The sequence below is a fragment of the Periplaneta americana genome, chromosome 5, assembly GCF_040183065.1.
Source record: "Periplaneta americana isolate PAMFEO1 chromosome 5, P.americana_PAMFEO1_priV1, whole genome shotgun sequence".
Classification (NCBI taxonomy): Eukaryota; Metazoa; Arthropoda; class Insecta; order Blattodea; family Blattidae; genus Periplaneta; species Periplaneta americana.
In genome coordinates this window covers 126856079-126877926 of record NC_091121.1, presented here as the reverse complement: position 1 = coordinate 126877926, position 21848 = coordinate 126856079, and positions in this window count along the sequence as shown.

The following is a 21848-nucleotide window of genomic DNA, read 5'->3' as shown; positions in this document are numbered from 1 at the left end:
TTGTAATTTAATAATCATATTTAATTTTTTTTTTTTTAAGTTTTATAGGGTATAAATGCTCCTTAACTAGGCCATATTGTGAATATCCAAAAAAAAAAAAAAATGCCACTACAGTTCAGTGGCGTATACTGGTTAAAGGGTTTGGGCTACCGCTGACCCTATTATTACACAAAATATATCTAACAATTACTTTAATTTTAATTACTATGGTAAAACTAATAATACAAAATGATTACATTATGTTATATTATAAACTTCTTCTTTTGTAATTTCCTTGGGCTACCGCCGGTAGCCCCAGTAGCCCGCAAAATACGCCCCTGCTACAGTTTGTTAACCAACCTATTAGTGATATATATGCAAACTTTCACAGCAATCAGACGAAAAATAGTCTGGAGTGTTTTGAAGATATGAAAATGTCATTCTGAGAAAAATGGCAATTTGTAAAATACCATGCGACAAGTGAACTCACTTGTCTAAAACTACCCAGGACCATAATTATGTTCCTGCTTTTTTTTTTCTTTTTAGCTTCCTCCTCTACATGTTTTTTGGGTTTTTTTATCTCTCTCTGAATCTTCCTCTTTTCAGAGCTCGCTTGTACGTTTTCTCTTTTCGTTGCATTTCTTTTAAACAATTTGGGCTACCTCTGTCAGTTCAGCATCTCTAATGGCTATTTTAAATTTTTCACTTTGGAACCAGCCCTTATTAAATTCTGACATACCATTTGTCACTGCAAAATCAATTCCTTTCTTTGAAACAAATATTTGTTTTGGACATTTGGCCCAGATAACTGAATGAACACATTCACTTGCATTTTGTGTGGCACCCCGTGTACACCAGATTAGAATTTCATTACATACCAAACGTTGACATAGGGGAAAACTTTGTCACTACTTCAGGGCTGATGCTTCATTTTGTTGTAACTCTGAGGCTCCTTTCCCTTAGCCTGGCTTCTGTTGTAAAAGCACCAGGAATCGACACCTGTCGGACAGTGATTATGGCTTGGTTTCTGGTCAGTTGACATGCAATGGCGCAGAGTTGCATAAATAACCGTTTTCATATCCTGTACATCAATTGCAGCTCTATAGAAATTAGTGAGAGCTGAAATTGTATTTTTTCATTCAGCTTTCCCACAACTCTTCCTCCCAGTGTTATGCCTTTTACCTTACACTCCTTGACCAAATTAATCAGTCCTGTGCCCATTCGCGTGGCAACATGGTTTGTGCACTCCTCATTCATAATTTTGTCATCACCATAAATGTTTAGTTGAATCTAATGTTGGTATGTTTTAGCATCTCTATCTGACAATATGGTGTATCTAAATTTACATTTTTCAGAACGAGACCACAGTTGGTCTGCTGCTACCATCTCCATTGCATTGGAGAAGCCAACATAGTTTTTCTGGCATTCCTCACATCTCTTGTGGTCTTCAAGCCAGAATGAAAATTCAGGGGAGTCAGGACCCAAATCTGCAGCGACATATGTGCACATGTGACAGAATTTAGATAAGAATTCAAAATCAGCAACAAGACCAGTAAGAATCTCAATTACTAAACCGATTCCATAATTCGACATGTGACCTCGCTTATGCCTTGTTCCGTCATATGACGCAGCAATGTCGATTACGTCTTTACTTCTAATGGCAGGGTCACATCACATGTTTTATGAGCCTGTCGTACTGCACTGTGGGACTGGGAGAGGGTTTTTCTTTGTGCAGGGCAGTTTCTTTTGCAAGAAGGAATGAGTGACTGAAATGTTACCAGTGTCATTCCTTTTATTCCTTCAATGACACTAAATTTTTCCATTGAGGAATACCCTGCACCAGCACTAACAAAAGTCTTCACAATTGTTTTATTTATTTCAAATGGTGGTCTTTGGCTCTTGCTTTTGATTTTAGGGCCACAATTTGAACCACAGCTAGTACATTTTACTATTAGCTTAGTACAAAAATTTTTACGTCCTTTGGGACCTACTGTCCATTCCTACAAAATTAGTTGGCCTATATATACCCCCTAAACAATAAAAAAAGTCCTACACACTATGTCCTACACTCTAATTACTAAAAATTACACTCCTAATCTAAACTAAAACTAGGCCTATAAACACTTGAACTTAATCTAAACAAAAAATTAATTAAATTCATCAACACAAAATTTACACTATAGTGGCTATAATGACTAAATTATAATATATAGCATGCGCACAAAATAATATAATAAAAGGCTCTGAACAACTAATACAATGCAATTTATATCACCAGTTATTGATCATAATAAACGATCTGTAGATACAAACACAACACATGTTTGGCTCTGAAAACATGTGCTGAACATAGAAAGAAGTTCTAAATTCACCTACGAGATACCAGAAGAATGCAGGTCCTTTACAGTAAGAATTTTGATGTGAAAATAAATTTTAAAAAATTAAAAATAATTGCTAATGTCTTCATGGGGCATCACATCTACTGCATGAGATTTTAAAAGGCTCGCACAAGGTAATTTCAAAATGGCGGGACATAAAAATGTACTAAACATTTGTTACACATATATTAATAAGTGTTCAATGCTAAAAGAAAAAAGAAATTTCGATTTTTTTCCAGATTTTGGCAAAAAGTCACTAGTGTTCTCCCTTAAGGAAGCCGAAGGTTCATTACCGACCTAACATAATCCCTCCATCACACCCTATTCTGGACAAAGTTAATTCAGTCCTCAGCATCATAACCCATCTCCCTCAAACCCTTTCTACATCATAACAAGTAATTCAATTTAAATTATTTTGTTACAGTTAGCCTGTGCCAAAGTCGAATGAAGAATTTAAAAGAACGATGCACCAGAGAGAAGAAGATAATGACAGACAGTAACAAGAGTGGTTCTAAAGCATCGTACAAAGAACCATGGCCCTTATTAGCAATAATGAGTTTTCTGGATCACCATATAAAACCAAGGAAAACATACAGTAATTTTGCATCAACCCTACTAGACTCTACTAGCTCAGAAACCTGCAGTTCGATTGGAACAATCAATTATGACTGGAATGATACTACAGTTTCTGAATTTGATGTGATGTTTGATAGGGAAATTTACTGTTCAGAGTGAAGAAACTCCCCCTTCCCAGGGTAAAGAGCAAACTGATTCTAGTTTTTCAAACACAGAATCAGGGCCAGCGCCATCAGCAGTATACAGAAAAGGTAAAACACAACAAAAAGCTACATGTGAAGACAATTTGCGGCTTATAGCCGAGGCATCAAACCGATTCTCTCAAACTTTGGAAAGGAAAAGATCATCAGAGGATGTATCATTCGCGGAGTTTATTGCAACTCAGTTATCTTTATTAAAGGAAGATATAAAGGATGAAACCATGTTAAAAATTACAGAAACACTTATGGAAGCAAAAAAGAGAAGTCGTTTGCAATCTTAAACAGAACTTATTGTATTTTTACTGAAACAATGTTTTATGTACAACATTACTCACATATTTAATTGTCTTTCATAAATACAATTTAATCAGTGGCGGTTCCTGCATATTTCTTAAGAGGAAAGAAGTTAACAGCACAAAAGGACATGAAACATTAAAAAGAATGAAACATGCTATAAATTTATTAGCCTACATGCATATATATAAAACCAGGTATAGTTGGGGTTTGCCATTCCTTTTGTATAGCAATAATCTGTTCTTGTGAACTGAGTTTTCTAAAATATAAATATAATATAATATAAATATAATATGTTTTCACCTCCATTATTGTTGAATAATTGCACAAATTAACAATTACAAGGCTCATTCACAATTTATATAAACCCGACTTTAACTTCCAAATATCCTCCAAAGTTTCAAACCATGAATATTAGCCTATATCATGTACAATGAATAATATTTGATTTATAATTTTTAAAAAAAGTTTATATGGTGTCTTTCAAAACTCTGCGTTAAAACTGTTTTTATTGTGGCTCCTATGTGTTGGAGTCTGGTTGAATGCAACATCACTAGATGGCAGCGATAGCAAGCTTGCTGGACGACCAGTTGGTTTCTGTCTCCTACACTATTTCCCAGAATCAGAAGAGGATCTCCTCCTTATCCTTTCATTTACTTGCTTTAAAACTCTGCTTCTCTCAATGGCCAGTAGTGTGTTGTTGTCTATATGTATTAACTGCAGTAGAGGAGGAGAGGATTGACTTTTATACTCAAAAACAATCTCGCATCCTTCTCACAGTTTTCGCGCAGCACATGAGAGCGCTTCGTTTAAAACTCGATCAACCGAACAAACTGTGAACTTAAAAATTATCGAATCTTCCTCGAATTTCAAGGCACATATTTTAATTTATATTTACTCTCAAAAGAAGAATAATGTGAGGATGACGTTCCTCCCTTCTCTCCCCGAGGAACCGCCACTGATTTTAATAACATTATGTGAAGCTGAAAGTGAAAAGAGACTGCTTGTCGAAAAAAAAAATTAAAATATCAGGACATTTTTTAGATTTCATGAAAATAACATAAATTCTCAATCTTAAATTTTCGACTAGTGATCCCTTTTTGCTTTCCGCTTCATATAGTGTATTGTTGAACATGTCTATGTAGGCCTAATTATCTACAAGTCCACGCAAAACATATTGAGTTTGTCCTTGAATGGCACCAGCAGGTGTAATAAAGTAATTAGCAATTTCTTCTCGCAGTCTTATTGCTTCTGCAGAAGCATTTCTTGCACCAATTCTCAAATGGCCATTGCGAAGGTGATTTAATGCACCATGCACTGGAACATTCCTCCTCCATTCCCCTTCCTGTACTTGCCCATCATTTTCTCTGTCAACAAAACCTGGTGGACTGTAAGTTTTCTCTGCATTATTCAGTTCACAAAATCGAAGGAAATTGTGGAGACAAACTGTTGCTTTAATTATGTTATCTACGTTTTCAGGTTTAGCATTAATAACCCGATGGAAAACTCTCCAGCGGGCAACCAATATACCAAAGGTGTTTTCAATAACCCTGCGAGCTCGAGCATGTCGGAAGTTAAATATTTTTCTTTTCAAATCTGTTAAGGAAGCTTTAGAAAACGGTCTCATCAGCTTTCCTAACAGAAGGAATGCCTCATCACCAACTAGGAAATACGGAATGGAAGTTGTCATTTGAGGAAGAGGAGCTGGAGCTGGTAATGGGAGCAAATTATTTTTAACCTGTGATCAAATTCAGAAACCTTAAATATTCCACCATCACTCTGGGACCCATATGCTCCTATATCGACGTGTGTAAAACAGTATCTTGCATCGCAGACTGCCAGTAATACAACACTAAAAGTATGTTTATAGTTAAAAAACTGAGATCCGGAGTTTTTTGGGGCTTGAATTACTACGTGTTTTCCATCTATAGCCCCAATGCATGTTCCAGAGTTCATTGAAGTAATGCGCATATTGCATGTAATCATTTTCTGTGGGAACAGGAAGATATATTTCCTTAAGAGCACTCCAAATAGACTGTGTTGTTTCATTAATTATTTGGCAACATGTTGAGTGACCAATTCTATAGCTCCATGCAAGAGTAGACATCGAGTCACCAGTAGCCAAGAACCTGTGAAAGAATGTTAAGATTTAGAATTTCATCTAATTGTTTTTTGGTGAAAAGAGCGTTGAACGGATTCCGCCAATTTTGGAATAGGCACCGACGTACTTGAACTGCCAACACAGAAAACAAAAAATCACACTCAATCGCTTTCACCTTCATCTTGACGGGATAATAAAAGCTTAAACTAAACTAACCTAACCTAACCTAACCTAACCTAAGTGCGTCGGTGTCTATTCCAAAATCGGCGGAATCCGCTCAACGCTCGTTTAACTTTTTTTTTCATTTAACAATGTATTCCAACATGCCCTATACTGTTTATAAAATATATATCAAATAATTTTCTTACCGGAGAGTGATAGATAGACGGAGAGCTTCTGGTAATGGAGGACGGTTACTTTCCTTTCTTAAGAATGGGGCAACCAAGTTCAGTAATGTATCAAACTGGGTTGGGTTCATTCTCATGTATTTCACAAATTGTTGGGGATCATCAACTCTCATTTCCTCTAAAAGGTTATAAAAGTCCCCCTGTTGTATTCTTCTCTGATTCAATGGATGAATCCACCATCGTTTTTTACATCTCCGTTTCTTTGATTTCAAGTATTGAAAGCCATATACTGATGCCATTGTAGTTATTAGAAACATAAATTGAATAGCTACATCGTCAGTCATTGTGCAATTCTCCATTTTTATGTAATAGATTATGTAGTTTTGTTGATTTGGTATGTTTGTTTCCACACACGTGTTATGTTTACGTTATGTTTAATTTTCATTGTGAATGGGCCTTGGCTACTTAAGTTTGTGGCATATGTTTATGTGTTTATGTTAATGTTTACGTTATGTTTAATTTTCATTGTGAATGGGCCTTAACAAATGTAAATGACACTCGGAGGAAATTAAAAGTAGAATAAATAGCCTCCTATTATTTGGTTGAGAAGCTTTTATCATCCAGTCAGCTCTCAAAAAAGTTGAAAGTCAGAATTCATAAAACAGTATCGGTTGTTCTGTATGGTTGTGAAATTTGGACTCTCACTTTGAGAGAGAAACAGAGGTTAAGGGTGTTTGAGAATAAAGTGCTTAGGAAAATATTTGGGGCTAACAGAGGTGAAGTTACAGGAGAATAGAGAAAGTTACACAACCCAGAACTGGACGCATTTCATTCTTCACCTGACATAATTAGAAACATTAAATCCAAACGTTTGAGATGGGCAGGACATGTAGCACGTAAGGGCGAATCCAGAAATGTATATAGACTGTTAGTCGGGATGCTGGAGGGAAAAGACCTTTGGGGAAGCCGAGACATTGTTGGGAGGGTAATATTAAAATGGATTTGAAGGAGGTGGGACATGATTACTGTAGAGACTGGATTAATCTTGCTCAGGATAGGGACCGATGGCGGGCTTATGTGAGGGCGGCAATGAAGCTCCGGGTTTCTTAAAAATCGTAAGTAAGTAAGACATTTATCTTTTGCCTCTTGATCGCAACAAACAACCACTGACCTTATTATCTCCCTCTCATTACTGTGTACACTATATTAAAATTAAATTATGGTTTATTTAACGACGCTCGCAACTGCAGAGGTTATATCAGCGTCGCCGGTGTGCCGGAATTTTGTCTCGCAGGAGTCCTTTTACATGCCAGTAAATCTACGACATGAGCTTGTCACATTTACACACACTTAAATGCCATAGACCTCGGCCGGGATCGAACCGGCAATCTCGAGTATAGAAGGTGCGTATAATCTTGTTGCATCTCGTATTACTAGCGGCCATTGCATAAATATATCTTCACAGAACGCAAAATGACTGTAAGTACAGATTACACTAAGAAAGCAAATGTATTTTACCCGCCTCGTAGAACATTCTTCCCTCTCCTGCCCCGCTGCCGCTAGAAGCGACCCTGCTACACCTCGCGCCCGGCTCTTTTAGCTGCCCAGATAAGTTGCGCGAACAGTAGTATATACAGTCAGGAAGCTCAATACTTACTAAATATGCATACTGTACATAGCATGGATGAATATATAATAGGATGCGAAACTTACTGAGTTTCCCGTAACACATATTAGAGGCGCTGTTGTAGAAATTGATCTTGCTGCCACCTGTTTGGAGGAGGGGCGTTATTACATGTAGCAGCGCACCAATTAGCGAAACGAGGAACTATAATTATTCCATGCATTTAGCAGCGCACCTGTTGACGAAAATGTTAAACTGTGCAGAAAGTATTCCCTCCCACCCTCATCGATATTCAAAACTAACCCAATTTAAAATAAAACATTTACATTTTTATTCCTCACAGTATCTTCTACTGAAAATTCTTACCGGAGCCACCAGGAAGATAAAAGAGACGATCTATTTTACACTACCCAATTAAAATATAACCAGACAGAGACAAAAAAATAAAGCAAAAGGTTAGATAATTGGGATTGTATTCTTTGGGTATTTATTGTACAGCGCAATGGAAAAGTCTGCAATAACTACTTAGATAGTTCAATTTATTATATTACTATTACTTTACAATACATTCAACAACACTATTTTTACAACGTCCATAAACATCACTGTTTAACATACACTGATTATACACACGTAGTATCACCACAGTCTAATAGATAAGATACAGTCACGCAACTCATACGTATAAAATATGCCAACATTTGACAGCTGGCGCGACAGTAGCCCTCTAGCGGCAGGCAAGTTAAAAGTGTGCACACGACATATGATAACACATCAGAAAACGGGTTTTGCGTAATTTATTTTATATTTTTATGCTATGCAATAAGTGTATATGGTTCTTATTAATTCTACTTTAGAATCCTGGAAGAATTTCACACGCAGTTAATCTACAAGTTTCAGAATATGGGAATAAACGTAATTCTTTCTGCTTCTGAAAACTGAATCATGGCTCTGATCACGTATCATGGTTTGAAATAATATAATTGTTCGTGCGTGGTCGGTTAATTCAATTCATTCCTAAATATATTTATGAATCATTGGAATTTTTGTATTTCCTGTGAGAAGCGTAAAAATTAGTAGCTTCAAAATTGTAGGGCATATCTCGTACAGTACATTGCGTGGTGAACTCCTCTCCCTATTTCCTGAGAAATTAACAATTTTTCATACCGCAAATTGGGGTAAACTCGGCCGCTGAGGTAAACTTGAAAATAAAGAAAAGGGGATGATTTAAACATTAATATGAAGTTCATTATTTTTCCATTTCTTAAGAACAGGTTATTTTCTTTATTATTTTGAGTCACAAATAGTGCTGATGTTATGGTTTAAATTTTTATGGCAAGTTTACCGCATTTTACATTACATTTCCAGTTTTCACACATAATGCCTAATTTTAACTTATCCTACCTATATAATACGTAATTTACATGCACTTACTGTTAATATGACGTAGGTGAGAACAAATAAATGAACACACAATTTTGTTGAAAAAATTGTTATTTCAATTAACTCAGAAAATGTAGGCCTAATTTTATTTTCAGAGCAGAAGTGGTGTAAGTCAAAAATGGGTAATGATGGGTTAAAGTAAACATTCTGTAAAATACACCGCAAAGTGGCAGTTAATATTGAATGTATTTAAACCATTAATAGCCAGTGAATAGCACGAAGGATATATTAATTGCTACTTTGCGCTGTATTTTACATAATTTTTACTTTAAACTTCATTACCTGATTTTGACTTACACCACTTCTGCACTGAACGGCTCAAATAATCACTGGGAATGTAAAATCAACACCAATAACAGTTATGCAAATTATTATAGAAAAGATTGATTTTTATATTAAATTTAAAAAGACTCTTTTATTTCATGAGAACTTAATACGTCTGCCACATGAATCTACACCAACACATCAGAAATTTATCGACACAGTCTGGATTTATTCAAGAAGTGAATATTTTGCAAAAGGATTACTATACTCCATGAATTCTTGCAAAATTAACACCATGATATCTACTTGAATGCTATATAACATTCAACTTTTGAAAAATATAAATAAAAAAACACGAATACAAAAATTATGGAATTACTTGCATTAAAAACTGTAGATGCATTATCCTAAATCGGAATGGTTACACATTTACACATATGAACTCTGCAAAAAAAATAATATACTGTAACAGATATTTACTTTGTTTTTATTTAAACTGTCCTTCCTGACATACAAATAGGTAACTGATAATTAATAAATGTTTCATAGAACACAATACGTAGGCTACCTACAACGTGGATTATTGGTTATGACTGAGTTATGATTTTCTCTTGGTCTTTAGGGAATCTGAAGAACGACAAATTCGGAGATTTAAACTTGTTGTTACTGCAATTTTCGTCATTGCACACATTGCCTTTATTCCGACGCATGATTAAAACCTTATTATAACATCTCGCATCCCTTTAAAGCACGTGCTGGCTGTATCAAACCTATGACCAGTGCCTTGCCTGCCGCTTGGGCGCTAGTGTCGCGAATGTTGGCAAAAAAAGTGTTGAAGTTGCGAGACTGTATGTATTAGACTGTGGTATCACCACAGTCTACTAGACCGTGGTATCACTTTATGTTCACTTATTAAGGAACGGTCACACATCGCTACTTTTGCAGCGCTACTTTTGTACTGCAGCTGCAAAAGTTGTGTGTCGTGTTCACACGTAAGCCAAAATTAGCGCGCTGCACGCTACTTTTCGTGCTGCGCATCCCGAGTGCTGCAAAAGTTGCAACTGGAGGTTACGAGTCTGTTCACACACAAGGCGCTACTTTTGCAGCCGCAGACATGCTGCAGGTTTCCATCTCCGTGTTGACTTCTCAATATACATTTTGTGGTTATGTTCGCATTATTAAGAAACTCATGCGAAAGCTTCCTTATCTATTATTTGCTTTTCTGTCATATTCAAGTATTCAGAAATTGGCATTATTTCTACTATAAAGCTTTTAGAAACGCCTGTATACTTAAATGATAACCAACAGTATATTCACGTAATCAATGTTGGCAACCCTCCTGTTTGGAACTATAGTGAGGATCACGTAAGTTCAGTTCCCAAACAGCAAATATTTCCGCCTTGTCAGTGTCGCCAACTGTTACTAGATATCACCACATGTAGTAAAATCACGATCCTATGTACTGAATGACTTCTTTACCCACCGTACTTTACCTTAATGTTGGAAGGTTATTCTAAATAGTTTCAATAATAATGAGAATAATAATGAGAAATGTATTGCTATGTTCTATTCTTTTATTCCTTTACATTATTATTAGTATTAGCATTAATAGGTTACTAGACGTAAATATACAACAAAGTATAGTATATAATATTCAAGCATCAAATCTGTTCCAAGACCAATTAAATTATTGTCACTTCACTTCAAAGATTCCAGCGTACATATACTGTACTTCCTAAAGGTAGATAAATTAATAACCAATTGACTTTTGGTTGGAATTCGAATGAACTTCTGATTATCTTTTGAAATTAGTAAGGAAATGGATAATACAAATAGGCTAAAACTGAAATAATAATAAATCAACTTACAAAAATAATTTTGGTCCTTAAAAGCCATAAGTAATTTCAGTTCTAGATACCTTTTTAAAGATTTCATTTGTTTGTAAATTGCATAATAATGTTACACTTACACTTATTATTTCTGCAACTCCACGTCTGTCATTGAAAAAATGTATGATACATAACTGTGAAGTCTCTTTTTGGCTCTTGTGTCCTAAATTTAAATAAGAAAAAACAAATAATTCAAGAAATGTGAGCTGGTGAAAATTAAATACTCAATTAATAAAATAATTACTACCAAAAGAGTATTTTATTAATTCTATACAAAAGATTGGATTACACAGAACAGATGGCCAGAAATCATAGATTTATACACAACATACAGCATGAAACGATCATCAAAAAATGCTTTTTGTACACAATAACATCTTTCAAACGAAGTGAAATAGACAATAAGTTCAATAAATATTATGCTAATAAGTAATAACTATAATTAATAATTATCTACAAGCTGTAAAAGGGAATAAAATAGTATATTGTTGAAATTAGGGGGTTATGGTTTATTATGTGTATTTATAATTTTAATTACTTTATCTACATTTAATTATATTTTAATTTCTATTAGATTAGTTGATGGTGTGGTTGTTAGTTTTATCTGTGTACGTCAGACTATTAAGGAAAAACTGAAAGAAATATTAAATCTACAATCTATTTTATATAACAATATTTAATCAAGAACTGAATATTACTATTAATTTAATAACATAAGACCCAAAACATCTCCAAGTCCAGACAATACACATGCTGATTTTCTTAAACATGTTGGCAAACAAGCAAACTCACTACTTTTATCTTGTAATCTCATCTAAAATACAATATCTGTCTGGAGAAAATCTGTCATAACACCAATTTTGAAAAGCAATTATTCAACTAATATCTTTTCGAGTTATCGACAGATACCACTTACTAGTATGATAGCCAAAATTATGGAAGAGATGATTTCATAGATTGAATAGGTTCCTGGAATCTAGTAACTAACTTTCATCTTATTGAGTTGACTTTAGAAAATTACATTCAACAAATGGGCAGATTTTAAATTTTAGTCAAGATATTAAAGATATTTTAAACAGAAAACAAAGCACCTTAGCAATTTTAATTTATTTTCAAGGATCATATGGCTCTGTAGATATAAATCACTTAAGAAATTGCAAACTTAGGGTGTCCATGATAAAGTGTTACACTGGGTCAGTGACTTGATTATTTGATTCATTGTCACAAATATGTAAATGGAGACAGATTCATCTGGGCTTCCCACATTGTTGTTTTCAGGAATACATTTTCCAATATTAATGTCGATGGTCTAACTAAAGAAATAGATCTTATGATAATCTCATCATTTGCAGATAATATGGTTGTCTAGAACAAAAAATCACAGTCCACAAATATTAATAAACTGAGCCAAAATCCCAACAGACTTTTTGACTCTACTTGGAGAACTCAAACTTGCTCAATTAAGGGAAACTTTACTAATAAAACACAATCCCAAGTTATTTCAAAATGAATAGTATATAAGTTAACTTTAACAGATGATGTTAAGAAATGTGATACTTCTCCAGACATTTTAAAAATCATTAGAAACGATAAATGATCTGGTCAGTGAGTGACTACATACAGTATTTTTTATAGATGGATCCTGTTTACCAAGCCATAGATGTAGTGGTGTTGTAGTACAATACCAGTATATTCCCTTTTACAGGGAATTATATTCAAACACTTGTTTGCCCCATTTTAACCGTGACAATGCTTTTTAGTTTTTTAAACATTCTGGTTATTGTATTGTGTTTGTGTTTAGTGAAAGATTTTAGATAAGGGCGCAAATAGCCATAGTAGCTGACGTGCCCTTTTTAAACGCCACTAACTAACTAACTAACTAACTTCAAACATTGACTAATTTTGATAGTGAAAATTTAGATACACTTTTAAGCTTACAAAATCTCCAGTATCGACTTCATAAATCTGAGAAGGCTGTCATACTATCAGATTCAAAATCAGATATTCTTGCTGCAGTATTGGACGTAACAGCATGAAATCTCAATATTTTACAGTGTTTTAATAGTTTAAGCAAAATGGTCGAATTACATCGACGACTGGTACTTCAGTGGATCCATGAACTTTATATGGAGTGGGAGGTAATGAGGTAGCTGAAAGGTAGCAAAATTACTGTAAGGTTATCTATACCTGCATCTTACCACACTGTTAAAAGAATAACAAGATCAGAACATGACAATGTGGTAACATAAATCGGAATGATTCTAAAGCAAATTAAAAAAATTGCAATAGGCCATCCGGCATTCGCTCCACGATGGAGGAAAATCCTCAGAAGAAACCAACTAATCAGACCAAATGGGGGATCCAAACTACCCTCCAGTGCAGCTCTGAATTTGCAGGCCAACGAGTCTACCGACTAAGCTACATTGGTGGCTCCACTAAAAATATGAAGTACATGGCACTCAGATTATTAAATTGACAAACCTAAACAATTATTCATCAGTTAAGCTATAAAATATAATACATAGCAAGCAAGTTAATTCAATTTAAAAGTATAAACAATTCAATCAGTTGAAATATACAGAAATTGATAATAAATATCATGCAAATTACTTCACATTACAAGCATAAACAATTCATCACTTGTGGTATACAGCCTACTATTTAATTTGCAGCACATACAATTCATCAGTTAAGCTATAGGCCTACAGTCTATTATTCAATTTACAGCACATATAATTCATCAATTAAGCAAAACAAAAATATAGTACAATACATAGTAAAAATAATACACCTAATTTAATAACTGAACTTCTATGAAAATCTACAGTGGCAGTACTCATATTATCACAGGCCATGATTGTCTCAAATATTTACAAAGAGCTGATATTTCAGAATCTCCCTATGCCATTTCTGAAATCTCAATGAAGATATGGATCATTGTCTTGACTGTTTAACTTTACACAGCTTTCAATCATCTGGTTAAATATTGGAGTGCAAGATAACAAATGACATCAACTGCTGAACACTTGGTATCAATCAACCAACAACTTCATTACATTAAAGGGGAAAAAAAACTGAAAGAATTAATTGTATATAGACACAACACATAAGACAAGGCCGCTTCAGAACAGTAATTGGCAAGGCTCTGTTGTTTTAGGATTCTTATGTAGATTCAATTTCACCTGAAAGAAAAAAGTAGCATCTATAAGTATGCCTAATTATGAGAAATAAGAGAAACGGTTGCAATAGTAGTAGTAGTAGTAGTAGTAGTAGTAGTAGTAGTAGTAGTAGTAGTAGTAATGATAATAATAACACAGTCTAATACTTACAGTCACGCAACTTCAACACTTTTTTTGCCAACATTCGCGACACTAGCGCCCAAGCGGCAGGCAAGGCACTGGTAATAGGGTTGATACAATCTCGTTCAGCCAGCATGTACTTTAAAGGGATGCGAGATGTTATAAACGTTTTAATCATGCGTCGGAATAAAGGCAATGTGTGCAATGACAAAAATTGCAATTACAACAAATTTAAATCTCCGAATTTATCGTTCTTCAGATTCCCTAAAGACCAAGAGAAAACCATAAATCAGTCATAACCAATAATCCACGTTGTAGGTAGCCTACGTATTATGTTCTATAACATATTTATTAGTCATCAGTTTCCTATTTGTATGTCAAAGTAAATACTGTTACAGTATATTATTTTTTTGCAGAGATCATATCTGTAAATGTGTAACCATTCCGATTTTGGATAATGTATCTAGAGTTTTTAATGCAAGTAATTCCATAATTTTTGTATTCGTGTTTTATATTTTTCAGAAGTTGAATGTTATATTGCATTCAAGTAGAGATTATGGTGTTAATTTTTCAAGAATTCATGGAGTATTGTTATTGGTGTTAATTTTACATTCCCAGTGATTATTTGAGCCGTTCAGAGCAGAAGTGGTGTAAGTCAAAATTAGGTAATGAGGTTTAAAGTAAAAATTCTGTAAAATACAGCTCAAAGTAGAAATTAATATATCCTTCGTGCTATTCACTGACTAATAATAGTTTAAATAAATTCAATATTAACTGCTACTTTGTTCTGTATTTTACAGAATGTTTACTTTAACATTCATTACCCATTTTTGACTTACACCACTTCTGCTCTGAAAATAAAATTAGGCCTACATTTTCTGAGTTAATATTGAAGTTACAATTTTTTCCACAAAATTGTGTGTTCATTTATTTGTTCTCACCTACGTCATATTAACAGTAAGTGCATGTAAATTGCGTATTATATAGGTAGGATAAGTTAAAATTAAGCGTATGTTGAAATGTAATGTAAAATGCGGTAAACTTGCCATAAAAATTTACACCATAATATCAGCACTATTTGTGACTCAAAATAATAAAGGAAATACCGGTTCTTAAGAAATGGAAAAATAATGAACTTCATAAATCAATGTCATATTAAGGTTTAAATCCTCCACTTTTTTATTTTCAAGTTTACTTCAGCGGCCGAGTTTACCCCAATTTGCGGTATGGAAAATAGTTAATTTCTCAGGAAATAGGGAGAGGAGTTCACCACGCGATGTACCCTACGAGATATGGCCTACAATTTTGAAGCTACTAATTTTGACTCTTCTCACAGTAAATATAGAGTTCCAATGATTCATAAATATATTTAGGAATGAATTGAATTAACCGTACACATACGAACAATTATATTATTTCAAACCATGATAAGTGATCAGGGTCATGATTCAGTTGTAAGGAGCAGAAAGAATTACGTTTATTCCCAGCTTCTGAAACTTGTAGATTAACTGCATGTGAAATTCTTCCAGGATTCTAAATTAAATTTAATAAGAACATATACACTTACTGTATAGCATAAAAATATAAAATAAATTACGCAAAACCCGTTTTCTGATGTGTTATCATATGTCGTGTGCACACTGTTAACTTGCCTGCCGCTAGAGGGCTACTGTCGCGCCAGCTGTCAAATGTTGGCATATTTTATACGTATGAGTTGCGTGACTGTAAGTATTAGACTGTGATAATAATAATAATAATAATAATAATAATAATAATAATAATAATAATAATAATAATAATAATAATAATAATAATGACTGTAAAGTATGGAAATTAATATTGCAATGTAATATCAAAAGGTGATTTCACACCATCAACTCTTATCATTTAGTACAACAAATCTATTATTTTCAGTTGCAATCACCAGTAGCTGTTCTTTCCTCCATTTTGTTGTTGGCTGATTTTTCACAAGACTGCTATGATATGCAGCACTATCCATGACAATAACGCATTGCCCTAATGTTCACAGGTCAACAACTGTGTTTGCACCCACTTCTCAACTACAGGGCTATTCATAGCACTATGGTAGTCCTGACTTTTCTTTCAATTGCATGAAAAAATTAAATCAGCACCTGCAATAAAAAATATACCTGGGCATATAATTACGTCACATGAATTCACAGCATTTAAATAAAGAAAATAAAACATAACATAACATGACATGAGATCCTCTTTGGTGAAAGGCTTTCCCACGTTTTTATTTAGTCACCAATTTTTATATTTTTGTACCCTGATTAAAAAAAATTACTCTTGCCAAATTTATGTAAAATATAAATCAATATAACTTACCAAGTATAAATCCACCTTTCGTTCCGGCATCTAATCTTCCACCCTAATTTGTTGGTCTACGAATAACACCATTCATGTCACTGGAAACTTCACCTGGTTTATTTCATGAATAAGAGAGAAAAGCAATTCACATTGACACTCTAAGAGACACTAAAATTTTAAACACAGGAAAACCGTTCAAGAATTTTATAACTAACCTCTAGTTATAATATGAAACTATTAATTGCAAAACATGTTGTTCCCACCTGAATTCATTACTAGTAGCCTATATTAATTGCAATTTCATATTCCACATAAGTGTTAACCTATTTGTTAGTAAAAAATTCAATCACTCAATGTCTCACAATACAGTGAAATTTACCATTCATAAAAATCCAAGTCTCATCCAAGAATACAATGGGTTTAGGATTCTCACACTCCACATTTCTTATATATTCTCTTAAAAACGAATAACATCACTTTCTCGTACATGTGTATAAGGATCCCCTTTGTTCCATAGAAATTTAATCTCTTTCAAATTTTTTTTCACCGATGATAAGGATACTCTAAATAAATATGTTTCATAATCATCATTCTTATGTTCCAGAACTTTTGCTGCTGTTAGTACTTCCCCTGTAACAGAAAATGAAAATTATGCCATATTTTTATACATATGACTAATATCAGAATTACATTGCATAAATCAACACAATAATTCCTGTAACTTCCATACCTTTATGTAACTTGTCATAAATAAATCTCGCAATTGCATCTTTCGTAAAATCATCAGCATCAGTCACTGGATGTTTACGTAGTCTATGTTTTCCTGGTGTCACAAGTGGGGTCCACTTCTGTGAATTTATCACTTTCGTGGCTGTAGTAAAGCCAAGCTGTAATAACAAACAATAACATAACACTTCTAAAAATTGTTATATCATAAAATTCATGCATGATACCAAGATTTACAGCTATATGAATAGAAAATGATCAACATGTTAGATTGGGTCTATGATAGGTTTAAGTAGGCTAATATTTAGGTAATTCTCCAGAAAAGCTACATCAAATAGGGCATAATTTTATTTTGTTTAATTGATTTCTGTGATATTTACATAGTGATGAACACGTGGTTTTAGTGCACAGCCACAAATACTTTCAGCTCAAAAATCCTTTGACACTTACCTGTATATTCTAATGCATTGTTGTAGTCCCTCCCTCAAACTTGTTACTAATTACCAATAGGCCTATAACATGCGAGAGGTCCAGGACGAAAAGAAATGGTTAGTTTCCCAGTAGTGCGTCCTCGTCCTCTCGAGTGTTATATCTTAACAAGTACTTTGGGTGGGGTAGCTTGTCTGAAGAAACACCATATTTAATTATACTTAGACCAGTCATGAATAAATTATTCAGCCAGAGTCAACGTTCCTATGCTTTATAGAGTATGTTATATAGTTATTATATAAAACTGAATTATTTTTAAGCACCATAACAGGCCAACATTCATGTAATATTTGCTGCAATATCAAGTTAATAATTACAATATGACTTGTATTTTCTTCGGCCGATGTCGCATGTAAATTGTGATCTGAACGGTTAATTTAATACCAAAAGAGAAAACTGGAAATTTACTTTCGTGCTGTTTCATTATTTGCTCGTCTAATTTGTAAATGTATTTAATGTATCATACCTACTGCAGTATTACAGTATCTTAAATGTATTTAGTTTGGCAATATGAAAATCACTGGCTTGATTAAACATCTAGGCCTAACCTAAAAATTTGTTTTGTTTGACCACAATCATGAAATTATTAGTACAAACTCCTAAAATTGAATACCACTTTGAAATGTATGCTTAAGAATACTTACTCCTAATAATTTTGCTATTCTGGTTGTAATTGCTGTCTCCGTTAGCATAATTCCTTCTTCATTATCTTTCTTCAACTCATTATACACGTGAACTACAGATTTCTGAAGCGTACTCTGAATGCCACACATTTTCTTCCTTGGAGGAGTCACTGCAACACTATTTCATTTTTTTGACATAGTAATAAAAATCTAAACACGAAATAAATTCATTAAAATTTGAAATAATATTTCTATCCATTACCCACGTGCATTATCACGCCCAAGTATATTATATTTATTCGTACTTATCTGACTATTCTTGAATTATAACCACAAAGCAACACATAAAATAACTATTATGTATTAATATTAATACTAATATGAATTAATTATTAATAAGTTCGAATTTCACTATCTTCCAGTAACCTGCTGAGAAATCTAGTAAAATTGTGTTGTGTATTTAATACCTGTTACAAATAATTTATTTTCATCACATTTAACATTAAACTATACCCCAAAAAAAAGTATCATTGGCACATTTGGATGGTAACACTGGTTGCAACGACAGCAAAAGTTTCAACAAAACCGATATAAAAAATGCTGCGGCTGCAACCCTGAGAACCCTGTTCACACGTCGCTACTTTTAAGCTGCGCGCAACATGCAAAAGTAGCGGGCAGCAGGTTCCTTCTTCTTTTTTTTTTTTTTTTTAATATTGGTCGAACAGCAAACTTGCTATACAGACCACTGTTAAATTATGGAATATTACATGCAGAATATCATGTTGAGGTTCGCTCTAAAGGCTCCTCTAATTAATTTAATTAAACTTTTTGTGAATTATGTGAATAAAAATATGATGATTTTCTATGTTAAATTTATGAAGAGTCGTCAGTATCACTAAGAAGGATGTCTTGAGGGAGTTTCCTTTTGAGTCTAAATGGCTGACAAGATCTTGCTCCAATGTTATATGACACAGCTCCAGGAACACCAGGAAGATTGTTGAAGAAAGATTTTGACATTGAATGGATGTACTGTTCTAGTGGAAGAATTCTCAATTCTTGATACAGTTGTTGATTTCTTACAAACCTGCAGTACGCAGGAACTTGTTCTGGAGAACTTGCAGGCGATGCATGTGAGTCTTATTTGCAGTCCCCCACACTGGCGCTGCATAAGTTAAAAGAGGTCGTACAAGCGAGGTGTAGAGTAGCATTGAACAATCCAATCCAATTTGTGAACGTCTATTAACCAAGGGGTATAATTTTCGAATTCTAGAAGAGGTTAGTGTAACAATGCGAGTTATATGGGCATTCCATGTAAGTTTCTTGTCTAATAATATTCTCAAATATTTTGACAGCTTCTTAACTAGACAGCCATGTAACTTGTTCATTTAGAAGAACCAAAGGAGGTGGATTATGAATAGGCCTTAAAGAGAAGATTTTAGCTTCTGTCTTGGTAATGTTGAGTAGTAATCTCCAGTCAGAGAACCATTTAGACAGCTTCTGTAAGGATGTCTCAAGAGTGCTGATTGCAGTATTTAGGTTACTATGAGAATAAAAGAGAACTGTATCATCAGCATACATAGCTATGTGTGACGGTTGTAAACATGGAATGTCATATCTGAAGATATTGAAGAGAAGTGGTGACAGTATAGATCCTTGTGGTACTCCGGCTAAAACTGGACGAAGCGTTGATTTAATGCCATCTATACGTACTGAGAACTGACGCTCAGATAAAAAAAAACTTTCCACGATGCGTGTGAGATAGTCAGGAAAACCAATTCTATATAATTTTAGCATTAAACCATCATGCCAAACAGTATCAAATGCTTGGGCAATATCCCGAAACACAGTGGCAGTATACTGTTTTTCTTCAAAGCCTTTTATAATTGATTCAGTGACTCTTTGCAATTGGTGTGTTGTAGAATGTTTTGGGCGAAAGTCAAACTGAAAAACTGGTATTATCTTGTTTTGGAACGTAAATTTACAAATGCGACGGTGAATAATCTTCTCAAACAATATCGATAGCGTGGGCAGTAAGTTAATAGGTCGATAACTTGATGGCTAGTGCTTAGGTTTGTTAGGCTTATGAAAAACAATGAGTTCAGCAAGCTTCCAGGCTCGAGGGAAGTACGCAATTAAAAGGGCAGCATTGAAAATTATCGTCAAGTAAGTAAGAGCTTTTTTGGTAACTAGGCACCAAGGAAATGTTTACAGAACCTGTGTCATTTCCACACTTATTAATATTTAAATCGCTACTCACAGTTTCCATTTGATCAACCATAGTATGAAAATCGTGTTCAAGTGTACTAGGATCTAAACCAGAAGAACCGGATTCATTTCCAGAAGAACCACTAATTTGAACTGTGTCCATGCTTGAAGAAAGTTTTTCACGCACTCGCACCAATGAATAATAATGTTAATTTGAAAACTAATTAAACCATTATTTTAAGTAATTAAACAACACTATAACAAAATAAACAACAATTAACACTAATATTGACTCTTCAGGTTGAAATAATCACAGTTAAATCACTCGAAAAATCAATACTGTATCAAAACAAAAGGCACATACATCCGATCACCTCGACGGTTCGCCTGCGAATCGGCAGCAGGTTCGGCAGCCGCTACTTTTCGGGTTGCACCGTTGTTCACACGTCGCAGTACAAGAGTTGCGCAATTTTTTGTACTGCAGCGCTGCAAAAGTAGCGACGTGTGACCGTACCTTTAGCAAGTTTCTGTCTGCCATCTTGCTCTTCGAGCAATATCTCGAACGAATAAATAGAGAACTCTGGGTATATTTTTTTTGAACAGATTGTTTCTTCTTAAGTACCAGGTCGGATTTGACCCTTTCCTTTTAAAAGAAGTGTAGGAGATCATATGGCAAGTTTCAGCTTAAATATTCCAAGGCAACGTAACTCTACCAATAGTAGAGGGAGCAAATTGATAATGTCATGTAAGAGGAATCGGTATATTTCTACTTATTAGTGGATTTGGATGGTTGTGGAGGGATGCTAGAAAATTTGTACGAAGAGTTTTGATGTAAGCTGAGAAATACAGTATGTCAAGATCGTCGTACAGTTGGCTATTTCGGATGAGGTAGTCCGCTCCAGTGATGGTTCGACAGATGGATCGTTGAAGACCGTCTAGTCGTTGAAGATGTCGCGCATTTGCTTGAGCCCATATTTCGCAACAGAATGTCATGTAGGATCGAATTAAAACTTTGTATAAAATGGTTTTGACGTTTAAAGATGTATAGCTCTTGAAAAATGAGTAAAGAAGCATATATCG